General features: G+C 38.1%; 1 long non-coding RNA gene across 1 annotated transcript; it reads left to right on the forward strand.

Moving 5' to 3' along the window:
- Positions 1 to 9,250: 9,250 nt before the first annotated feature.
- LOC106017633 (uncharacterized) lies at positions 9,251 to 14,443 on the forward strand. Its single transcript, XR_001191193.5, has 3 exons — positions 9,251 to 9,461; positions 11,228 to 11,360; positions 13,037 to 14,443. It is a non-coding gene; the product is annotated as an uncharacterized lncRNA (long non-coding RNA).
- The last annotated feature ends 4,973 nt before the right edge of the window (positions 14,444 to 19,416 follow it).

The following is a 19,416-nucleotide window of genomic DNA, read 5'->3' on the forward strand; positions in this document are numbered from 1 at the left end:
TAGCACCACAGCCCAAAGAGCCAAATCTTGCTGTTATAGCCCCAAGATAAGGCCAGGTTTTCAACCTGGCCACATGTTTGACCACATGGTCTCAGACTGGTCAGAGAAATCTGACAGCAGGTTTTAAAAGAAGAAAATACATTTCTTTTCTGTCTTGAGGCATGAACAGGGAGCTCCTGAGATATCACAGCAGGGGAAAAAAATATATGGTCCACCCTGATATGAAACAATTCCTGAAGGGGTTACTATGGACAGGGCTACTCTTGACCTGGGCAATATGATAGATTGCACCAAACTACCTATATCATTCCATGGAAGATGCACAGACATTTCCTCTTATGCATAATTTTCAAATCATTCATCAAAACATGGAATATACTGCAGGGCAAGGGCTGAGGTCTTGCTAATTTTCCTGAGCTGTTTTTGCTTAGCAAAAGAAAAGCTGGCAAAATTTAAATATGTTGTTTGCTTGACATAAGCTAATTACTCTGTGGGTCTGATGATATATCGAAGCTATCCTCTTAGTTTGACAGACTGTAATGAATATCTGTTGGTTTAGAAAAAGAAAATGAAGATGTGATGTTTTTGCTCAGAAAGTGTAGGCTGTTTTTTTTTTTTTTATCATTACAGAGACCTTTGGAGCCAGGCTGTGGTAGCCATAAGACCAAGTAACACAAGTGCTGAGGTAAGCATGACAAAAGTGCTCTGGGTAACCAATAAGAGTTACATCCTAATGTGATAGCCTGCATGATTAAGAGATGTTTAGAAAGTGAATATGTAAAAGAGCCACAATAAAGTATGAAAGGCAAGTCTGAGGGGGTGGCTTTATGGCATTTTCCACAGGACAGTGTTTCTAGGTGTCACTGCACCCCGCATCTGGCAGGTCGTGTTTAGATAAACAAGGCGCAGAACTGCTTTGATGTTGGCAATATGCAGGAATTTTAACTCTGCTTCTTGACTTCTGCTTCAGCAAGTCTGTGACTTTCTCTAATAATCTTTGCATGACTGATCAGAAGCAAACATTACAGAGATAAGGGGTGGCAGCTGTGGTGCTTAATTTCAGCATTATCTGACATTTGTCACCCACATCTCCCATACCATGAGCTATTGATACACCAGGGGATTCTTCTCTGTCATTGACTGCGTGTTGCCAAAGCATGCTTGCATGGGGTTCAAATCTCCCTTTCAGTACCGCTGTTAGGAGCGAGACATTTAACTCTCTGTCTTAAGTGATACTGTCATTAAGAGAACAATGAACAGAAGCAATCCTGTCCTTTGCTGTGCAGTGAAAAGTGTTTTCACCCAGATAGCCTTTCTAAGGGGAGAGGCACAGAAGAGAGAAGGACAGGATTCCCTATGGAGCTAAAAACGGGCTATAGTAAAGCACCATGCCACCTGAGACCATCTGTGAAGTTAAGAAGGGAGGAAGGGAGTCCCAGACTGGAAGCTACTCTCAGTGAAAGGACAAGCCTGCTCCCAAAACCAGCAAAGCACGGTGAGAAGGGGGAGAAATGTGTAACTAGTGATGGCTTAGCCAGGCAGAGCTTGCACCTGCAAGAGATCGTTTAAGATTTGGTTGCAGATTCTCTGGCAAAATAAGTGAATTTAAACACTTCTGAAAGAGTTGTTCAGGTATCATGAGTTTCAAGGGAGTCTGAAGGCAGTGTAAAATGAGGTGTTGCAAGCTAAAAGCAGCTGTTGCTCTAATTTATACCTTAGGGCCTTTTTGCTGCTCAATGTATGTTGAAATGGAGTAGGCCTAAAGGGAAAGTAAATTCATCTTATTTGTGCCCTCAGTTTAGGCTGTTCTGCCAGAATGCAACAGATATACTGAACATATTTTCCTAGGAATTTCCTTCTGCTGATTCCCTCAAAATATCATTTTTTTATTATTGCTTTAGCTATGGTGTATAGTTGACTTTTATTGCCTAGAGTATGTGAACATGCAATGAAACTCATTTGGTCTCCCAACATCTATGTAGAACCAGTTATTTTTCCAAAAAAGAAATGGATTCCTAAATTCCTCTGAAATGAAATATCTGTGTTTTTTTTTTTTTTGTTTGTTTGTTTGTTTGTTTGTTTTTTGTTTTTTTTTTTTTTGTTTTCTGATTCCCACCAAAATGGATGGGAACAAAATTCTTTTATAAAGCTCTCTTTAATGACTTGCAAGAGCTGGGGATAGAGTAGAGAATTGACCTGGGCTTCAAGGACAGCCAGGAACATGTTAAAAAGTGGAAAACATTTTCATCATGTACTAGTGGCTTTATAAGTGCATGAGCCAAGCACATGTGCAACTGGCAAAATTAGACTGTGCTACTTCATTATAGAATCTTTGGTGCAATTAGACATTTACCCTTTATATCCCATCTTTCTTTGAGATTGTATATTGCATTCACATTCTGTGTTGACTATATTTTAACTTGTGATTCAAAGTATTTCTGCTTATGAATCAGTCACTGCGTTATGCTGGGATTATATCAAGGATGCTGGAATACTCCACTCACATTGCAAAATTCAAAGGCTTTATTAATATTTTGCAGTAATTTTGCATATGTCTTGTTATGCATATAACTAGATTCCTGTTTAGCATATGTATCAGTGACATGCAGTGTGAAGGATACAAATTTAGTTATAGAAATACAGCTGTATCCAGTACCTTCCAAAAATAGCTACCTATTCTTTACCTTCTTCAAAAGTAACAATTCTGAAAGCTGTCAATCTACATGACATTTTCTAAATCTAAGTTGAAAATTGCTAGTAAAGCTAGTCATAGGAAATGTGATAAAACTATAGACCATGGTAATATTTTTGATTCCACTGAAATTGAGGTACTTTGACTTAGTTTAATTTCCTTTTTAAAGAAGAAAGAATAAGATTCTCAGAATGTATATGTCTATTTAGAATTTGTGAAGTTAAACATCTTTTTTCATTTGGAAGTCACAACTTACCCACTATAATTTTTTTTTATTTTTTTTTATTTTTTTTCTTTCCTATAGGGAAACACATAACATTTCAAACAGAAACAAAAGTCAAAGATTTGTATTTTTTTGGAATGAAATGTATCTGAAGACCTCAAGTAATCCACCTTTGTTCTTCTAGACCATCAGATAGAACTCTTCTTCCTGGAAAATTTAAAAATTTTTAGATGTTCTCCCCCTGGAATGAAGCCAGTTCCAGTGAGTACAGTTCCAGTTACAATAGCAGCTTTTAGCTCCCTGCTTTTTCTCTTGAATGACTATCTGGCTTTCAAACTCTTTATTTTTGGTAATATAATTTACCTTACTTCACAGATCTTGTTTCAGTAAGCACAGTTAGAATTTCATCCCTTTACTCTCAGGGTTTCTGTGACTTAAAGATCACAATAATACTGCAAGGCATTTCTTGGCCTGATCTAATCAGTTAAAAGTACTTTGCAGAGGCAGAGCCAGTGGACTCAATTGGCCATGAGATTTGACTTCTGTGGGTTAAACCTAATGATTTTGTCTAACTGCCTTCTGACCCCAGCCAGTGTTCCACATCGCACTGCATCCTGCCCATTCACAGCAAGAGGCAGTTTGAATTTTTGTATCTAGCTAATAGTTTTTTTAGAGTTCAAATCATATTCTGATCTGTGTGACTATTTAGAGAAGTTTGAAAGGAAGCAGCATTCTAGCTTTGGGGGACATGCTTCTTACCTCTGTGCTTTTGACTTTTCCTTTTGTTATTTCTTATTTTCCTGACAATAATACTATCAATATCAAGTTAAAGGGAATTCCCTGGCTGAAATTGTCTTTTCACAGACTTCTTATCTGTCTAAACAGTCATCTGCCCAGAGCTCAGATCCTGCCTTAAAGTTTTATAACAGTTGTTTTTATCAGATACTTTAGAGATTTTTTTGGAACATTCTTCTCCTTCTCCATTAAAGAAGACTGATTTTCATGTAAACTCCATAACACTGTTCATACCCCAGAGTCCCTTTGTAGCTAGCTGTACAGTTAGCCTGGGATCCACTGCTAAAACAAAAAGTGCTGAAGAGAATAAAGGACTCTTCAATACAGAGGCAGAGCAGCTGAGCTGCTCCACCTTGTGTTTAATGTCAAGTTGCACCCCCAGATTTCTCCCTGAGTCTGTACCTTTTCCACTAAAGACATCAGTGCTTATAGCATGGTGCTTATACCTTTCTCTTATGTGATTTTGGACTCTCAAGATCTTCACAGTCCTGGATAAGTAATGCACACCTTTACCCCCATATATACGAATCAAATGGACTACATCTATTAGTCCTTAACAATTTGTTTCTGGTAACAGCCCCTGACACAAAATCTCTTGGATGTGTATATAACCCTGTTTGCAATCCACTCCTTGCTACCTGTCCTTTATCACATCAACCATGCTTTTCTTTTGTACTATCTCTCCTCCAGAGAGTAAGACTTCAGAAAAGAGACATGACTAAAACATCTCTCATTGAATTTTAGGGCAGTGTTTTAATATATCACACCCTGAGTGTTTTGTTAAACCCTTCTAAACAGTTTGTGGAAGAAGTGACAGAATAGAGTTCAAGCCTACTGCTCCCATCACTGTTTGGCTGCTAAAACAACAGCTTCTCCTCTCACTTCACTTTAGTTTTGTTAGTGATATTAGTCACCTCAAGAGGCAAGCACAAAGTGTGCTGTGTCGCTGCCTGGCTCATAGTGTCTAAGCACTCTCTGCTCTATCCAAGAAGAATATGACAGGAGTCACCTAAACATTTTACATTCATTTACTTTCAAGCACAGAGCAATTACTGAGAAGGTATTCACAATGAACACAAATAATTCATTTCCTTAAGCTTCAGCAAATAATTAAATAGAATTGTAATTTAACCAATTTGACTGTATCACACCATTTTTTGCTGGCTTAAATTGACTCAGATCTTTTTGTTCAGTGAAGCTATGCTAATTTATATTTTTTGGAGTATCTGGTCCCATCTTTTTATTGTGCTAAGGTTATCTATATTGTTGAATGTCATCTACTGCAAAGATCATTTAGTGTGTATGGAAGTCAGCTCAGGGACAACTTGTCAGATCATATTATTCCTGTCTGTTGTGGTGAAATACAATCAGAAATGCAGAAATCATCTCTCTTTCAGGAAGGTGAAAGAGCAATGCAGAAGAGAGGAGACATGCTAATACACCTAAAAGATGTCATCTTTCCTGAAAAGCATGTTTTGCAGGAATGTGATTTTAAGAGTGATACATCTTAATACATATTTAACTTTTTTTCCTCTGCCCTCAACATTTTAATGGAAAAATAATAAAAATATTGTATAAAATATTTTATTAAAATCCAGTCCTATTAAAATTTCACTAATGTAGAAAGCATAGGTATTATAAGCCTTATTCCTTATCCCACATCTTAGATTTCTGTGTTCTAACTATACACAATAATAATACATGATTACTGTAGCTAACCAGGTCAAGGAAAAATTGGAATATTGCAGTCATATTTATAACTAATCTGTTCTAGTAGAGGCATTTTTGGTAAAAGAGGTTAACAGTTCAAGTTTGAATAAAATAAGGTAAAGATTTACAAATTAACTTAATGAACAATTTTGCAAGCTGACACAAATAGCAAAAATATCAATTACAGATACAATATACAAGGGATATATTGTACTATTTCTCCTACTTTTCCTGTCTCTGGGTAACATTTTCAAGATGGTATGAAGGTAAGTGGATTGAGGTCATCTGAAGAAAAAGATACACTTAAATAGAAAAACCATCATATCAGGTATGTGAATCCCCCGTTTTTCATTTTCTCAACTCTATTATATTGATTTCTGGCCTTGCTTGAGTCTTTCCTACGCAAGGGAGAGGGGTCTTGCAGTTTCAGGGACTCAACTTCCCATTCAATTTATAAATGAGGCTGATATTTTTAGCAGGAAAATCAACATGAATACATACAAATGGAGTAGTTCCTTCAGAAATAAGGCAACAATGAGAAAATGTAACAGAGGAGTTATGTATAGTCCATCAAAAAAATTAGTTTGGGAAATAGTTTTTAAGGTTGAATGTTGCTTTGTGTCTCTCAGATGGACAGTTCCTTTGTCCTTTGTTATTTCTGCAATCAACACTGAATTACTATCAGAAACTGAGGCTGTTAGATAACCCTGACGCCAGGACCCAGCCCCGTAGATGATAGATAGAGACTACTTCAGTTGCTGTAAAAAACAGGCCCTTTCAATTTAGTACTTTTCTGTATGTGAGAAGTGTCTTTCTTTTTTCCTCCTCTGTGGCTAAAAAACATTTTCGCAGACAGAAAGAACTTATCTTGGGAAGACCAATGTTTTCTGCTCTCATCTAGCCATCCTAACCGCTCTGATGGAGCCTCTGCTTCTTTCAATGCTTAGATGGTTAATCTGCCTATGCACTAAAAAGCTAAAATAGCTGTTTATTTTCAAATAATCATACATAAACAACAATGTTCCTACAGCATCAGAGCCAAGGGAAAGTAAGTTTGAAGGGGCCAGCTGCCTATGCACTTATTCATGAATCAAAAACTTGGATGTCTGGGGCTCAAAATATCAAGTACATGCTGATATTTCATTCACAATGACATGCTTTGGCCCACAAGGAAACATTTTTCTTTTCCAAAAACCTCCCATATTCCTGATAAATCAAGGGCTAGACTTCTAAAAAGGGCAAATATCCCCCGCTTAAATGACATTTCCTCTGGTGGGTCCTACTCAGGTCAGTTCTGGTCCCTCCTAAAGAAATCTTGATCTCTTCCCAGTATTGCCAGGTATCAGAGTCTAAAATCACATCTTTAGCAGGATTGAATGGAAGCTGCGAAAAGCCTCCCAGCTACAAAGCAGCAGATTTGTTTTTTAAAGGGAGAAGCACAGAGAATCCCAAGGTTTGTTAGCAAGGACCTGATATTTTCCATCCTTCTGCCTGAGGGGAAGATGCAATCATCTGGCACATGTTTACAGGGCATGAAATAACAACTTGGCTGTGACATTTCAGGTCAGAAATGTTCCACTCTTGAGCTTTGAAGACATGGGGGGGGGAGAACTGTGCATGTATATGTATGTACTGGTTATTTTCTCCTGTTCTTAGGATTTGCTATAACTGTATCAGCACCTGCTGAATGAAAAACTGAATTCTTCCTGCCACTTGAATGACAAAGCTGCCAAAACGGTGATGAATATTTCTTTCAAAGCAGATAAAGTAATCTCTCAGTGCTGGTCACCACTGAGTCTCCAGGAAACCTTCAGATGCAATTTTCCCTGTGTAGGTTTGTATTTATTTCTATTTTCAATGAATTGCATCAGTGTGAAACTGTCCAAAGAGGACACATAAGGAAAGAAAGAAAGAGAAAGACTTAACTGGTGTATTTCTGATTGACTGTGGAGTTCAGTACTGTGCAGTGAGCTGCTTTATCAATTAAGTTCATCCTTTTCTTAGGGACTGGGACAACCCTGGAGGGAAAGAAACTTTTGCTAAGCAATATATAGGACAATGAAATTACTATGAGTGATTTGGATTGGATCTTTGACACAGGTGAGACAGAGTATATCACAGCCTACAGTAAATCTGGTCCTGGCATTGATTTAATAATAAATGAGGTTAGAGCTTTTATCCTACTTGGTTATCTGACACACATGCTCACTCTCTTGCTCTCCCCACCCCTCACTCCCCATTGCATTCACCAGCTCTCAAGTTTCCTTCCCTTCAGGGAGATCACATTATCAGCAATGGGACCTAGGTATCCCCCAGTGGGTGTCCCCCAGTATTGATCTGCCTTCATCTTACTGATCTCCATGACCTCCCCCGTATCTTACACCTTTCCTCCAGTCATTATCTTCACCTTCTTCTTTGTGTCCCTGCTTTCACTTTCCAAAACCAATGCTATTTGGGAACCCTTCTTTGAGCACCCTCCTCTTTTCCAGACCCCCAAGTCCCCTGTCATCATAGTCTAAATAGTTTACATGCAGAAGCACAATGCACAAGCAGCCTCCTAATAGCTGGTTCTGTCTTGCATCTGTTTATTGACTGCAGGATTTTGGATGCAATTCTTTGTTTAGTCCAGGAGTTATCAAAATTTACATCCAGCCTAAACTGACTGCAGCTAGCAAGTAGCAGGCTTGTGCTCAAGAATTCAAAAGGTCGGTTTTGGTCATTCCCTACATGCATGTATACCCAATTATCATCCAGCCATTAGCATTTACTGCTTATTTTATTTTAATTTTATTGCCTGTAACAAGTTCAGTTGGTGAAAATCAAGGTAGAAAAATCCATTCTGGAGGTGGAAAAGTGCCTTTTTTTTTTTTTTTTCCTTGCATGAATATTTGTGTTGCTGTTTTACAACAGAAACATTATTTCGCTCATTAAAATCTTGTGCACAGTATTGTTTGAGTATCATATAAACCCTTCATATGAAGGAGATTTACTACTTTTCCTCTTCATTTTGCTTATTTAGCTCAAGTCCTGTGTGATTACTCTAATGCAGGGGTTTGCCACTGAGGGCAATTTGAAATGCAATGCTTGCTACTCTCCCAGCAATGAGGCCACCTCAATGAATCCCTAGCTGGAACCTGTTTGAGTGCTCTGCCCCATTTCATATGGATAGAAAAAATAACATTGAAGGCAGAGAACAGACTGAAAGAGAGGGACATTTTACAAACTTCCCAAGTAACCTTGTCAGGAAGATGAAATGTTTTATTCTCTCACTCCTTTTCAATTTTCTCAGGTTCTGATATCTCCCTGTTGCCAATATTTATTTATTTTTCAGATGGTGCAATGAACTACAAAAACACAATGGCAGAAAGATTTGGAATTTAACGTTTGCATATCTGTTTTAAAATTTCAGTAACTTTTGTCTGCCCATCTGTCTTGTGTGTCCTTCTCTCCCTCTACCCAGTATCCCCCTGCATACACTTCTTCCACAGTCTGTTTCACAGATTTGATAGAAAGAATTACAATGAATCTGAATGGGTCATTTGCTTTTTACTGCATATCACTAGCTGAATGAATCTTTAGGAAAATAATCACAGAAAATTATGAAGTAATAATGCTTAAAAGACAGCTATATGTGTAAGTGAACACAGACCTGAATTCCCCTAATGCATTCTCTTTGGTCAAAGGTATTTCTAACCACCTTAGCTGTTTGCACCTGCATATAATCACCTTTTACTATATTGCCTGCCTAGACAAGCTTCAGGTGAGAGCAGACTCAGCTGAGCAGCATAAGCTAATCTCTGATTGCCTATCTGATAATAGTCTCACGGAAGTGAAGATCTGTCATTTCCCAATGATAGGAACTGAGATTTCAGGTCAGTTGATGTATGGTATCTCTTTCTCCCTTCTTGTGAATTCTTTGCTCCTGGAATAGCAGTCAGGAAAATAGATGCACAGAAGAAAAGCTTTAGACGACAAGGTGCTGGCATGTTGGGAATCATAGTGTGGTTTTCCTTTTGGTGAGGTACACAAGGGACAAGAATGGTGAGTTCATTAAGAATCTCTTTCCTCCTTCTCCTTGTGCAACAGATCTGCGAAATGTGCTGGGGGGGGGGGGAGGAGGGACTGTCAGCTTCTGTTTGGACAAGCTTCTGTTTATTATGATTAATAAAACACATGACCTGAGAGCTTTAGTTAAACTTGTATGGCAAAATAGGGACATTGAGCCACAATGTCTGTTGTTTGAGACTTCCCTGGTTCTCTGACATACCACAGAGGGCTAAAGCCAGCCCTTTGTGTCTGGAGGTGTCCTTATGTCACGCTTCTGTAGTCAATATATATATATGTTAGTTGGTGCTTCTACTACATCCTGTGGAGTGAGGATCATCCCTGCAGTTATCCCAACCCCATGGTGGCTGAAGTTGCTTTACTCATTTCTAAATAAAGCAACATCTGGATTGAGCAGCTGGAAAATATGAGTAACTGTCACTGCACAACCATAGTGAAGTGCAATAAATAAAGCTCTTTGTCTCCCTCCAATGGATAATTACTGTCAGCATTTACAGCTGAGTGCGATATCCTTGCTCCACTTCCACCATTGGTAAAGTGTTAGTGACTGGCCTTTTTGTCACAGAGTCAGTGGCCTAAACTTTTAGATCCAAAGGTTTGGAGTTACAACTTTGGAGCCAATCTGGAAGAAGGATTTATATGCCCCTAATGCTTTAGCACAAGGTGTTTAGTTGCTGAATCTAAGACTATGGGGCAGAACAGAAGGATCTCTGATACATAGCCACATGTAAGGTTGCCGCTGTTCTGTAAACTCATCAAAAAATAGGTAGTGCATACATCTGGGATGTAGAAATTTCTACATATCTTCTCTGATGAAAGAAAACATTGGGGTTTTGCAACATTTGCTAGCAGCCAGAAGCTGGCTTTTAGCTCTGAACAAAATAATATTCATCAGTATAACTCTCCCCTTGTGCTGTGGCACTGGGGCTGTCCTGCAGCAGGCTGGCCTGTCGGTGCTGACTCCCGCAGCACCCTTGAGCTTTGCAACGGTTTGGTGCTCTGCTGTCCGACCTTTGTGTATGTGTGATGCAAGATCAAAGCCTGCAGAAATATCGCCACAGGCAGAAACAAAGGTTTGATGCAGCTCTGGCTGTTCTGAACTAGAGAAGGGCAGACTGCGAATCAATGCAGAGAGGTGCTGCGGGAGGAATGGGACACTGAGGGGAACAGGATTGGTCTCTGTCTCTGCTGCTGACTTATGCTAGCAGGCCAGGCTAAGGTAAAGATCCTTTCCACACAGATAATAAAAAAAGTATTATCAAAATAAAAAAAAAACAAACCACATCCATATAAAAATGCTATCAAAGATGCATTTAAAAATATATACATTTTTTTTTGAAAGATAATGTTTGCCTGGAGGTAGCCTGCCTTTTTTTTGTAGCCAGCATCCCTGTGTCTTATCCCCTTCATGGCCCAAGTGGCTGGTTGAAAGAGGGAAGAGAGGAGAAGAAAGGGATCAGCTATGTCTCAAGGCCACAGCTGAACTTGACCTTGTGCTATTAAATTCACAGGAAGTCCTAGCAACAGCTCTGCTGCTGCATCTCTCTGCCCAAACAGACAGGAGTAAATGTCATCATTAGCATGTGCTAGCCAGGAAGTCAAGGTGGTAACAGGCAGAGTACCAGCAGAGCTGGGAGGGAAAGCTGGTGCCCGCAGAGTCTCATGAATGATCTGCTCATCCTAGCTCTGACCCAACAACTCCTCTGCCTAAGGTTCTTGTTCCTGTTGTGTGTGAGTAACAGAACCCATGAGGCTGGAACTGTGTCACTGGCTGAAGTCTGCAAAGCTTCATGGTGCAAGAGAAAGCAGTGATGAATGCGTGATGGATCCTTCAACGGTACGGTTTGTTGCTGTTATTGGGGAGGAAAATTCAAGGTGAGATGAAAAAGCACATCCTTTTCCACACTTATATGGAGAAAAACCTCATACTACAGATCTCATAATATCAAGTTCCTCTTGTAAAATTACTGGCATCCTTAGTTATTCACAATAATTATAAATCTGAACTGAAATCACAAGGAAGAACTATTTGTTTCTTAAAGAAATGCGCACACATATATGGATATGCAAACATGTAAGATGTACCAGTAAAATCCAGCTGCTTATTAAATATGATGATTTCTCCAAAGATAACCGTTATCCATTGCACAATACATATAACAGGACAGTACAGTTACAGACTGTACAAAGTGGGCATGCAATGAACTACACCAGAGTTGGCTCTGGTATCCTTGTGCATGGCTGATATTGGAAACTTGTATTCCTTTCAACTCTTACAGGCAGTGGTGTGTAACTGGGAACAGAAAGTTCATGCAGTGGAGAAGGTTGGCTTTTCCAAAGCAGTCTGGTATTTTGATATCCATTATGGGGAAGAATCTGTGAATAATAATGAACTGAAAGGCATGACCTGATACAAAGCCCAGGAAAACTTCCTCACTAGGAAATCATCCTTCAAGGAAAAGCTATTAGGAAATCTGAACTAAGAGTTGATAAGAATGTTTTCTTTCAATTCTTTTAAAGTCAAGCTACTTCAGAAAGAGGATTGCTGGTTTGTTTACCTTTGTGTAAGTAAAGCTTCCCTGACACAGGTCATGCTCAAAGGAAGTCAGACTCTACGTTATCTCCCAGACTACATTAGCAACCAAATAAACAAAGAATCCATGAACTGACCCATATGCTTACTCCAGATTGATTTGCAATTTTCTCTTTGTTTGTCTCTCCATTGCCAGAATTAAAAGACACTTGACTACCCCGTTGCACAGCTGGCAAAGCAGTAGAGAGCCACAAGCAAAGAACATCTTGAGATCCAAATCCCAAAGCTGCTTCTTCCACTACCCAGATCTGCTAATCCTAATGAAATGGTGTGTCCAAAGGGAGATGAATAGGAAAAAATTACAGTGGCAGAATTAAAGGCTTAGTCCATGCTTGCAGTTGCAGTTATAATTTGCACTTTTGGAGCACAAGATGTCTGCACAGTGGGACAATAGTGTTGTGCAATACAACCTGATGCCATGAAAACTGATCAGCTCCCTTCAAGGTAGCTTAATATTTTAAGGAGTTGTTCTTACAGCAAACACTTATTCTTACTGCACCACTGGCAATGGACAGCAAAGAGTTCTTATGGCTGATTGATTCCTCTCACACTTTTGCCAGTCAGATTTGTGTGTTCCTAGCACCCTGTACCAAGCAAAGACTGTTATAAAGGGTTTAAACTAGTAACAGAGAATCACAGAGGTCTTTTCCAACCTAAATGATTCTAAGATCATCTAGTCCAATCCCAGTATGTTAACAATATCACCACCAAGTTTTTGTTCCGACTTATAGTTACAAGGTTGGAAGTTACTACCAATATCTGGCTGTCACAGGCCGAATTATTATTATTATTTTTTATTTTATTTTTTTTCTGCAACTTGCATTGCTTTTTATCCTCTGAAAGGAAGTGAAAAGCCTTGATGATGTTTTTCTTCATCAGTGAGTAGTAAAACTGTTAATATGTTCATACATCCTGGTAAGTCTTTCTTTCTTTTTTTTCTTCTTTTTTTTTTTTCCAGATTGAATTATTCTGAGATGAAGCAAACCTTGTTTCAGCCATAATGCTCTCTCAACCAACCCTTGTGATTTAAAAAAAAAAAAAAAAAACAAACACACCATAACAAAACCCTTTCCTTTCATCATCTTGGAATAACACAACTGCATTGTTACAAGATCACTATATCACTTATCACTTCTTGACATTCCCAAGACAAGATATAGGAAAGCTATTCTAACCAGAACTTACTGTACCCAGCACTTCAGTTCTTACTGTAGGGCCTTATGACTTCGTCTAGTGGCAGTTGTCTCTGTCCCCAGTGCTAGCTAAGACAGCAGTCATATTATGGTAATGACTCATCTCCAAAGAGAAGTGATAGAGACTTTATTCCCATTGGAAAATGCTAATTTGCTATATGTAAACCACTTCATTGAAACATGCTGCCTCTTATGTCAGAACTGAAAGAACTTCAAAAACTGAAATAAAATCAGAAAACGGGGCCAAAACATTATATCTGTGGCATTTTAAATGGAATGATTTGATCTTTCATTCCTTTTGGTTCCTTATTTATTTACTTATTTATAGGAAAACATAAACCAAGCCTGAAGGATAAGTCTGACCCATGTCAAAAAGGAATTTTTCCTACCCCTATTTTTTTCCATCACAATTTAAGTGGTGAGTTTTTTTCTAAGTATTAGCTTTGTAAATTCAAACTTGGTAGATTCACCGCAAAATAAATTAAAAATAACAATATTTCAGACCTATGTTCACCAAAACTTGGACCTGAAACAGGCAACTATTCCAGGGATGGGTTATTTTTCCCTTTTAATTAGACTTTGTTCCAAAGTAACTTTAAGTTTTTCTTGTTTCTGCACACCTATGTTAAATTTCCTATCAACTTGTCTGAAGCAGCAAGGAAAAATGAATATGTTCTTTCAAACATTTAACCATCTGTATGTATGAGAGAATGGCAATTGTCCAGAAGACAATGCTGCATAACATTTATTTTAAAATAAAAGGTTCATCTTTTCCTTTGGAAGATTAAAAATCTCTCGATTCTACAGAAATGAACCCTTTCATCCATGGCATACATACCAAAAATAGGTATTTCAGCACAATATTAAGTTCAAGTCCTGCTTGGATCATTGTGATATTGGTGATGATTATATTCATTTAGTGAAGCAACCCTTTGATGATATCCAGATTTTAGACTGGCATTGAGGTGATATTTTCAGACAGGTGGGAGAAGCCGGGCTAAAGAAAGAAACAGGAAGGCAAAACTCTTTTCAAGTAATGACTTATTAACGCTGGAAACCTCCCATATGGGAAGGTTGTTGCATGATGCTCTGTGTGCACAAAGATGCAGTTACAGCTATTCTCTTGTCCCTGAGCGATTGGAACAGAACCGTGCCATTTTCTGTTTGCAGCAGCACTTTGCAGAAACAGCAGCACAGCACCTCAGATCATAAAGCACTTTGCAGACACTAAATCACAAAACATGCAAGTGCAGAAAGTGTTTTATCACTGCTTTCTTGGCATGCAAATTAGGGAGCCATTGAGTCCATGTCTAATGTATCTGTAGCTACATTCATTAAAGCAATTTATGATGAAGTTAGACTTGTTGATTCTGAACGATGGGATGCCAGCAGAAGAACCAGGGAAGATCTCTTGGCCAGTAATGACAGGGGTCCAATGGTCAGTATTGAATGGTCAGTATTGCTCTGGGGCCAAGGGGTTGCAATACACTGGTTGTATTGCTGTGGCTGTGGCAGACTGCCTGGCCGGACTATTGTGATTCTCCCTGCATAGGATCAAGAGCATTCAGGAGGACACAGCTGTCGGTGCAGAAATCAGCCTTCAAAATTGTTTGAAATCCAAATGACAGCATTGCAGGACTGTGACAAAAATGTGATCTTCCAATCACAGAAGATAGGGCTGTGTGGACAGTTAGACCTAGGGGTAACTCAGAACTTGGGAGGGAGCCATCCTGAGACAAGTAAGAGGATGAGGTAAGGTTGTCTGAGGAAAGTACTATCGAGTTCAAGGTCACCAGCTGTCAGGAACTGGATGCAAGTCTTCTGAACTAAATTCCAATCCCTGAGTCCCTAGACCACACTCGTAGGTCAGAATGAAAGCTACGTCTAGATCTGATGTCTAAACTCCTTAAAATGCAGAAAATGACTGAATTATGCATCTTGTCCATAAACAACACCTGCTCCTTTCACACAGGAATCCAAGTATATAAAGCCTGGTTTCCTAAACACTAGGGTAATGCTCAGGGCCAAAATGTCGACACGATATGTTTGTAAAAGCAGTTGGGACAGAAATTTTGTGTGTCCCAACTGCTTTTACAAACACATCGTATCAACATTTTGAACAAGATCATTTCTTTTTTATTATTTATTTTATTTTTTAAAATTTTAATTTAATTTTATTATTTATTTTTTTTAATTTTGTCTGAAAGATGATTTCCGAATTCAATCTACTGCCCCAATCAGATAGGTTGATTTAATGCCTGACAAACTGTACAGCATATAAAAGTCATCATACTTCAGAACTTTAAGGAAAACTGAGTAAGTCTGTAGTATGAGGATGAGTGTCTAGCCTGCTATGGAGCAATGTATATCATATCTCTTTTTGCTTCATTTTTTTCCTCTGAAGAAAAAGGCACTTTGTTACTGATCTCCTTTATAAAGAGCTCAAGAACTGAAAATGATTATTAATTCGTAAAATATCCCTATCTTTGGAAAAAAAAGAGAAGAAGAGTTGGGCCTGTAGGTATTGTTACAACTAGCAATTTGCATCTCATTATCTTCTAGAATATTAACTTTTATCATACCACATATTCTCCTTATGCTGTTTCCTTTCATACTTAGGTTGACTGTAATGCAAAAACACTGGGAAATCTCACTCCTGTTTAGTTCAAGTTAATTACACTGTAGTTCAGGGATTTTGATAAATTGATACCTCACTCCTATCATCTTTGGCCCTGAATGAGATGGAAGAAAAAGGCAAGATTTTCTCATTAATGTATTGCTTTGAAATTAGGAGAAGAAAAAAAAATAAAAAGTAATCCTTTTGCTTCAGTTACATGTGATCCTACCAAGGCAAACCAGGAATGGTTATGCTACAGATGTTTCGGCTCACAAGAGTGATAGAGACTTTACTTCTGGAAGGGTCAGTTCTTCAAATGGCATATAATGACATGTTTGGAGGAAAAGGACACAGGTTCTAATTCTTACCTGGTGGTTAGATGCCACCAGGGATATGTGGATAATTATCCACAGCACATGGTGTCTTATTTTTTTTGGCTGTTTTTTTTTATTTCATAGGCATGGTCACTATCAATTATGAACCATGTTGTTCACTGGGGCAGCAAGAAAGGAGGGGGCTGCCCTGTGCCCCACTCTGAAAGGAGTGCTTTGAGCCCAGAAAATGTCCCATTTCTTCTCTCTCTGCCTTTTTTTTTTTTTTTTTTTTTTGTAAATCTTTCATTCAGCTTAAAGCAGCAAGAAAATTTACAATGCTCCAAGTATAACAATTAATGTGATTCTAATGTATAAAGTGAGTTTCAATGTCAGTAATCCTCTTGTCCAGCTGAGATATCTTTTCCTCCTCCTTTTTCACATTCTCATTTTTACAAACGTGTGTGGATGCATGTGCACACACACAGATGTGGAAGGTGTTTGTTTCCCCACCCTTTTGCCCTGGATTATTAGAGGCAGAGATAGCATTTCATCAGAATGGAAAACTATGGCTGTTTTCCCTGTTACATTGTCCCTGCAGACTTAATAAATAAATAAATACATAAAAATAATAATAATAATAGATGGGCCTAAAGATAGTTTATTTTTGTTGGTTTTGTTATTTGTTTGTTTTTCACAAAACATGAAGTGTCTGCACATACTCTTACAGCTCTACTATGTCAGATGTACAGCCCAGTCATTTATTGCTGCAGATTAACCTGATAACAAGAACAGTGTGACTTGTAAATGACAGTAATGCTTTCAAGAAATGCTAAGAAGACTTTATGCGCCCTAGTGAACTAACCAGAGCTCTTCAGCTTCCTCTGACAGAACAACTATCATTATCACAGCTGGATGAAGTAAGGCAAGGGCAAACTGAGCTGTCACTGTCACATCCAGAGACAGTGTAAAGGCTGGGACTGCAAGCCCCCAAGTATATGCTGATTTGTCCAACCTTAGTGTTACCTGTGGCATCAGTCAACAGTCCCATCTGCCATACTTTCAACTACCTATTTTCAGACTCCTAAATATTTTCTAGCAGAACAGTGATTCCAACAGAGCAGATTTGACCTTAATGATTTTTGTAGTTAGTTTTTGATGGTTCCATTAAAGATGGAAGTTTAAAAAGAAATTTAGTAGTAATAGAAAAAATGTAGTATCCTTCTGCTAGCTAGATGACATACATCCTCCCATTTCAGCGCAGGCCTTTGAGGAAAAAAAAGAAAAAGAAATTGTTGTTTGTCTTTGAAATGGACCGTGGCATCCAGAAATCTTCTATGTTTAGTTGCAGTTTGCAGCAATATCACTGCTGGTATAGCTCATTCCTTCACTGCAGGAATGGAGGGTACTGCTTTCATGGCCTCTGTGATAAATGAGTGTGTACAAATTCCCAGAATCTATTCAGAATGATATTTCCAAATGTAAGGTTTCCAGCTAAAAAGCTAGTCAGTTCATTTTGTCATTTCTGCTTCAACTTCAACAAAAGCAGAAAACTCATTTCTCTGTTTGAAGAAATTTAATTTAAAAGCAAGAAAAAACTATTCTCCTTACAAAAAGAGGCATTTTGTTAAGCCTGAATGTTAAAATGAAGCCCAAAGTTAATTCAGGAATGACTCTCATTTCTTTCTATTATTTATTTTTACTGCATCAGCAACATGCAGTAGGTGGTTGGAGGTGATTCTCAGCAAGCATCAGTGGGGAAAGCACTCTGGACATCACAGGGGCTTTGGGGAAAAAAACACTTTGGAAGGAGTGCAGATATCACTGAGCCAAGCTGCTGTGGATTTTCAATTCAGGCACATTAAGATCAACTCTGTTTTTGACACCCAAATTTCTCAATGAAATCTTCAGATGGAAAAAATCAGGATGACTCCACTGAAGCTGATGACACACTATCAATAAACTGGGGTGTATCAGTCTTTGACATTCTACTTATAACAATAATGCCTTGATTTTCTTCAACTTCTGATCAAGAAGCATGGCAGTGGTTGTTTCTGCAATGACTTCAATAAGTATATATGTAGTTATATGATTTCCTCCATTATTTGTGTAATTTTGATTTAATTACCATTATTTTTATGTTTAGAGAATTTTTAATTTCTTATTGTTACATTTCTGTTTTATACAGCATTTTAAGGCTCAGATTCTTTTCTGGAGCAAATAAAAATAGCTCCAATGAAGCCAATTTACGAATATTTACACCAGGTGACTGTTTATCTTATCTGGTCTTCTACTCAACATGAGAAGTGGAAAACAACAGGCAGATAATTTTGCAAAATGTAAATCTGCATAGTCCTGACAATGCACACTTCACTTGCTGCTGCAGAGAAGAACACATGGGTATCTTTCTGCATACTCTCATTTTTCATGTACTTTCTGAATTTAAACTTGCTTTTTATTCCTTTGATTTTCCTGTTTTCTATGGAGCACTTGAGCATTTTGATACGGCTTATTTGCGTAAAAAGAAGATTTTTTAAATTGGTATTATTTTTAAACCAGTAGATCAAGCTAGGGTCCTCCACTTAGGTTTCTATAAAATAGGCAGACAAGGTATAACCTACTTGCTTTATATGCCCAACATTCTGCAATGATCATATAAAGTAATTCTTTTATCCATAAAGTTATTCTCTGTGTAATAGCAATGGTTATGGAAGGAATTTTCAGATTAACAGTATACTGGTTAAAGGCTCAGAAGATTTGCATACTGGTCTGTTTTTTGCTATCAGAAATTGTCAAGTCACTCCACATGATCATCACTCTACACTTAAGATTTTTTTCTTGCCTAGTATCATCACAGGAATTTAGCCTCAAATATGGCACCTCATACAGAGAGATTTTTCCTACACTACAATCTCTTCATTTACTAATAAATCAACATTTTTATTTTGACACTACCAAAAAATCCCAGATTCTTTTTAAAGGGACATGAAGGAGGCTTCCGAATCTGATTTATTTGCCTTACAGTGAAGTGAGCCTGAGCCATGATGAAAGTCTTTCAGTAATACCGATCACAGCTCATTGTGCTTTCTGTTTGCTTTCTGATTCCAAGTTCTGAATCATCACCATACCTATTCCTCCTGAAATAAAACTATCTAGAAGAGCCAAATGCAGATGGGAGGACAATTTAAAGTAATGAGCTAATCACAGTTAATTTTCT

Source organism: Anas platyrhynchos, chromosome 6 (genome assembly GCF_047663525.1).
Source record: "Anas platyrhynchos isolate ZD024472 breed Pekin duck chromosome 6, IASCAAS_PekinDuck_T2T, whole genome shotgun sequence".
Lineage (NCBI taxonomy): Eukaryota > Metazoa > Chordata > Aves > Anseriformes > Anatidae > Anas > Anas platyrhynchos.